This window comes from Camellia sinensis, chromosome 4 (assembly GCF_055761805.1).
Source record: "Camellia sinensis isolate YWXY chromosome 4, ASM5576180v1, whole genome shotgun sequence".
NCBI lineage: Eukaryota > Viridiplantae > Streptophyta > Magnoliopsida > Ericales > Theaceae > Camellia > Camellia sinensis.
The window spans coordinates 19560369-19566368 of NC_138964.1; positions in this window are offsets into that span (position 1 = coordinate 19560369).

The window sequence follows — 6000 nt, forward strand, 5'->3', positions numbered from 1 at the left end:
TGACAGAGTGGAATCAGAACACGAGTTATATCTCACTCACTTGTCCATTGAGCTATAGAGAGTTCAAGACTTCAGGATTGCATTCATGTGCATTTGAACATTAGAGTGAGATAATTTCATGATTATATATGAATTTGTGTTCTTAAATATATTGTGTTTATCATAATACAAAGTTTCATATAGAAAATGGTGAGAACAAGAGATAATGAGCTAGAGGAGGCAACCTCTTCAAGATTGGATAGAATGGAACAATGATGCAAGACATGACCGAAGCGATAAAACAACAACAGTGGCAATAACAACAATAGCAACAACCACCACCCCCTTCTCCAATGCCTGTGCCACCTTCAGTACCAGGGTGTCAGACAAGTGATTGTACTATTGCTTTGACTAAAGAGTTTAAGAAAATGAAACCACCATTATTTCATGGTAGGGTTGATTCGTTAAAGGCAGAAGCGTGGGTTTTGGGCATGGAGAAATTATTTGAAGTATTTTCATGTACCGAGGCTCACAAGGTACAATTACACCATTCACATTAGAAGATGAAGCAAGACGTTGGTGGATGCCAGTTCGAGACGAACATAGAGACATCACTTGGACTCGTTTCCTAAAGATCTTCTGCGAGAAATATTTCCCATAGTGTGTTAGAGATCGAAAAGTGTCTAAATTTGAACAACTCAAACAGGGAAACAAGTCAGCTGCTGAGTATGAGGCCTAATTTACAGATTTGGCTCATTTTGCACACATATGGTTGATACTAACTACAAAAAATCTAGAAATTTTGAAGGGGGATTACGTGACTCAATCTTGGAAAGGATCAACGTGTTGAAACTACCGAAATATATAGATGTATTGGACAAAGCATTGACATTAGAAGTGAACATGGCCAACCGTAGCCAAAAATTTAAATGGAAAGGTAAAAGACAAAATTTCAACAAGGGAGCATCATTGACTACAAACAAGAAGTCAAAGTCTGGGGCTTCCAGTAATTCTGGGTCGACCCAAAGTAGCAACTCAATACCTACTTGCACTGTTTGTGGAAAGAAGCACCAGGGTGTTTGCTGTCACGCCACGAGGGCCTGTTACCAGTGTGGAAAGGACGGGCATATGGGAAAAAAATTGTTCAAGCCACGTCAAGGTGGTAACCGAGGTGCTACAAGCTCAACTGGATTAGTTCCCACTGCAAAATTAGCTGCAACACCTATTACCACAAGAAATGAACAAAGGCAAGGAAGGGTCTTTGCATTAAATACAGAGGCTGTAGTTTCAGGTACTCTCCCTATTTGCAATCAAAATGCATATGTGTTAATTGATTCGGACTTAACACATTCTTTTGTATCTTCTGTATTTGAACATAGATTAAATAGACCCATGGAATCATTGCCTTATATATTGTGTGTATCTGCTCTATTTGGGAAACTTGCTTTATGTTCATCTATATATCATGCTTGTGAAATGCGTGTTGAAGATGTGACATTGTTTGTGGATCTATTGCCCCTTGATATTAGACACTTTGATGTAATTTTGGGAATGGACTGGTTGTCTAAATATTATGCGATCATTGATTGTGTAACAAAACGGGTTTCGTTTAGACCTTCAAGACATGATGAAATAGTGTTTGTGGGTAATGGTGTAGTGCTTCTACCTTGATTTCTGCATTGAAAGCTTGTAAATTACTTAAGAAGGGTGTCAAGGGTATTTGTGCTATGTAACGACTGAACAAACCATGGATGTCACTCTAGATAGTATACCAGTAGTGAGGAAATTTTCTGATGTGTTTCTTGCTGAGTTACCTAGACAACTGGTAGATAGAGAAATTTAGTTTATAATTGATGTAATACCCGGTACACAACGAATCTCTAAAACTCCTTATTGCATGTCTACTAGTGAAATGAAAGAATTGAAAATTCAATTACAGGAATTGCTTGACAAAGGGTTTATTCGCTCAAGTACCTCGCCATGGGGTACATCAGTACTTTTTGTGAAAAAGAAAGATGGGACCCTCAGATTGTGTATTGATAACCGAGAACTCAACAAGGTAACAGTGAAAAATAAATATCCATTGCCACTTATTGATGATTTGTTTGATCAGTTGCAAGGGGCTCAAGTATTCTCCAAAATTGATTTGAGATCGGGATATCATCAGTTGAAAGTAAGGGCTGAAGATATTAAAAAGATTGCTTCTGAACTAGGTTTGGACATTATAAGTTTCTGGTTATGCCTTCAGAGTCACTATTGCACCCGCAACATTTATGGATTCGATGAATAGAGTTTTCAAACCTTTCTTAGATTATTTTGTTGTTATATTTATTGATGACATTTTGATTTATTTGAAAGGTAAAGATGAACATGAATGACATTTGAGAATGACTCTTCAGATACTTAGAGAAAAACAATTGTATGGGAAATTTAAGAAGTGTGAGTTTTGGCTTGATGAAATTACATTTTTGGGGCATGTTATTAACAGAGATGGAATTTCAATTGATCCCCAGAAAATCAAAACAATTATTGATTGGCCTACTCCGACTAACATAACAAAAGTTCATAGTTTTATGGGACTGGCGGGCTATTATTAGAGATTTGTTAAAGACTTCTAAAAAATTGCAGTACCATTGACCCAATTGACTCGAAAGGGGGAACTACTTGAGTGGATAGACCAAAGAGAATCTGCATTTCAAGACTTAAAGACAAGATTGACCACCACTTCAATCCTTACTATACTCTCAGGTACGGAAGGATTTGTAATTTATAGTGATGCATCTTATAAGGATTTTGGTTGTGTTTTAATACAGAATGGCAAGGTGATTGCATATGCCTCGCCACAGCTAAGACCACATGAGAAAAACTATCCAACACACAACTGGAACTTGCTGCAGTTGTGTTTGCATTGAAGATATGGTGTAACTACCTGTATGAAGCTAAATGTGAAGCATACACCGATTATAAAAGCCTGGAGTACTTTTTCACATAGAAGGAATTGAATATGTGATAGAGTCAGTGGCTTGAACTGATCAAGGACTATGATTTACAAATCCATTATTATCTGAGCAAGGCCAACACTGTGGTAGATGCACTTAGCAGAAAGAACTTCGAAGGTTTAACTTGTATGTTTACAGATCAGAAAGTACTTCTGCAAGAATTTGAAAAGCTTGAAATAGAAGTAGTGCCTTTCGAACAAAATAGCTTGATAGCTGTAATGCTAGCACAATTGGCAATTATTAAAGAAATCAAACAAAAGCAAATGAATGATGAGTTTCTAAAGAAGATTTGTGATGAGTTTGAAGCTAAACCAAAACTTGGATTCACAATTGAAGACTCAGTATTGAAATTTCAAGGGAGACTTTGTTTTCACAGTGATACACAATTAAAAAGAAGAATTCTAGAAGAAGCTCATAAGTTGATGTTTGCTATGCACTCGGGAAATACCAAGATGTATCAAGATCTGAAGATAGTGTATTGGTGGCCTCATATGAAAAGAGAGATTGCCGAATTCAACTCCAAATGCTTACAGAATCAACAAGTGAAAACGGATCATCAGAAACTGGCAAGTTTGTTTTAGTCCCTCCCTATTCTAGAATGGAAGTGAGAGCACATAACCATGGACTTCATCGTCAATCTACCTTGATCATCTAGAGGTATGAATGCTATATGGGTTATAGTTGATAGATTGACAAAGTCTGCTCATTTTCTTACTGTGAAAAACTTTCTTTAGTGCATATAGACTTGCTACTATCTACATTGATGGGGTTCTAGTGTCCATTGCATTAGATAGAGATCCTAAATTTGTTTCCACATTTTGGCATAGTCTACAGAGTGCAATGGGAATATAGTTGAGATTTAGCACAACATTCAATTCACAAACTGACAGGCAAATCGAGAGGACTGTTCAGACCTTAGAAGACATGCTTCGTATGTGTATTTTGGATTTTCAGGGCAGCTAGGAAACATATTGCCATTAGCTGAGTTTGCTTATAACAATAGTTTCCACGCTAGTATTGGTATCGCACCATATGAAGCATTGTATGGCAAAAAGTGTAGATCGCCAATATGTTAGACAAAGGTCGGTGATAGGGCTATCTATGGAATAGAAGTTGTGCAAGAAAAAATCGAGAAGATAAAAATATTCAGCAAAAGCTCAAAACTGCACAGAGCCGGCATAAAAGCTATGTGGATCAACATAGAAGAGACTTAGAATATGAAGCAGAGGATCACGTATCTATCAAAGTAACACCAATGAAAGGGCAGACAAGGTTTGGCAGAAAGCGAAAATTAACTCCTCGCAACATCGAGTTGTTTCAAATTCTAGAGAAATTAGGTCCTGTTGCCTACTGTATTGCTTCACCACCAAGAATGGAACAAATGCACAATGTAATTCACGTATCCATGCTTCGTGGGTACCTTAGAGACCTATTTCATGTGATTGATCACCATCAGATTGCTTTAGATAAGAATATGATTTATGAAGAGCGGCCCATACAAATCATTGACCGGCAAGTGAAGCAATCGAGGAACAAAACTATTCCTGTGGTGAAAATAGAGTGGAAAAAACATTATGGGAAAGAAGCCACTTGGGAAAAAGATGATGAGATGCGACAACGATACCTGTATGTGTTTCTGTATGAAGGTAACTTAAGTTTGGAGGACCAAACTTTCTAAGGGGGAGAGACTGTGACAACCCCGACCTCAGTAGTATTATATTAAAGTATTTAAATAAGCTTAATTGAGCCCAAAAATGTATACCTAGCTGAGATTTTAGAGAAATGAGAGGGAGAATCAACTCTAGAGAGAAGAGAATTGTAAAGGAATTGAAGGAGATTTGAAGAATTGAACTAGAGTACGCTTGAATTCAAGCCTTATGTATGATCTTCAACCATAATCTTTGCAAATAATTTAAGTAGGAGCTGGGTTCATGGAATTCATAGAGTTAATTACATGTAACTGAGTAATGAATGCAAGAATTTCTGCAGATTTGTCAAATTTTAGCATAATTGAGACATGCATGCATGAATCATTATTTTGAGTTTGAATTTCATGAAATTTTTCACATGCTTGAAGCTATACTTGACATCTTTGAAGGTATTCCACAGTTCTAACACTTCTTATCTCATGCATGGTAGTTTTGAAAAGAAAAGAGTGCAATTCATGTTATGCATTGTTTCAACCTCATGATTTAAGGTTGATTTTGAGAATTTGCCTCAGGATTTTGAGTAATTGGTGTACAAAATGTTTTTCCATGTTTTGGTACCAAGCTTGTAAGCTTTGAACCTTTGAATTGCTAGTTTGAGCTTCAAACACAATTCTCAAAGTTCCAGAATTCGAGCAAATCACTTGAGTGAAGAAAGTGTTGCTTGAGCGTAAAATTCAAGCTCCCAGTAGTTTTGTAGACAATTGCACGGTGGCTCGAGTGACAAAGTGTGCACTCGAGCGAACCCAGTTTTACTCAGTCCTTGGCTCGACCGACTGTCGAGTGATCGTCGAGTGTAAAAATCAAGCAACTAGTACTTTTGCAGAGTTTTACAAACCGCTCGAGCGACCAAAGTTATGCTCAAGCGAAGACCCTGTTTTTAGCAAATTTTTACTAACTCTTTTAAGTGCGTATTTGCATCCTCATATCATTTTAAGTACTCTTAGGCACCAATTGAACTCATATAACCATGGAATGAATTAGAAACGCATAAGAAGAATTAAATTAAAGTAAAATGGATATTGATTGGTGCTTCAATTGTGTATTTGTTACGTGCTTTGCTTAGGTGGACGTCCGAGGCCTAGCGTCGATAGAACCCATTGTGAGTAGTAACTTTATTAAGATATATTCAAGTTATATTTATTTTCGAAACTGTTATTGCTCTCGAAATTGATATATGATTAATTGTATGGTTTATTGAAACGTTATGATGAATGATAGAATGGTTTATTGAAATGTTATTTTCTTATGAATGAATGAATGAAGTTCCTTTTTTGAAAATGTATTTGTGGCATCCTTTAGCGAGGCCATTGCTT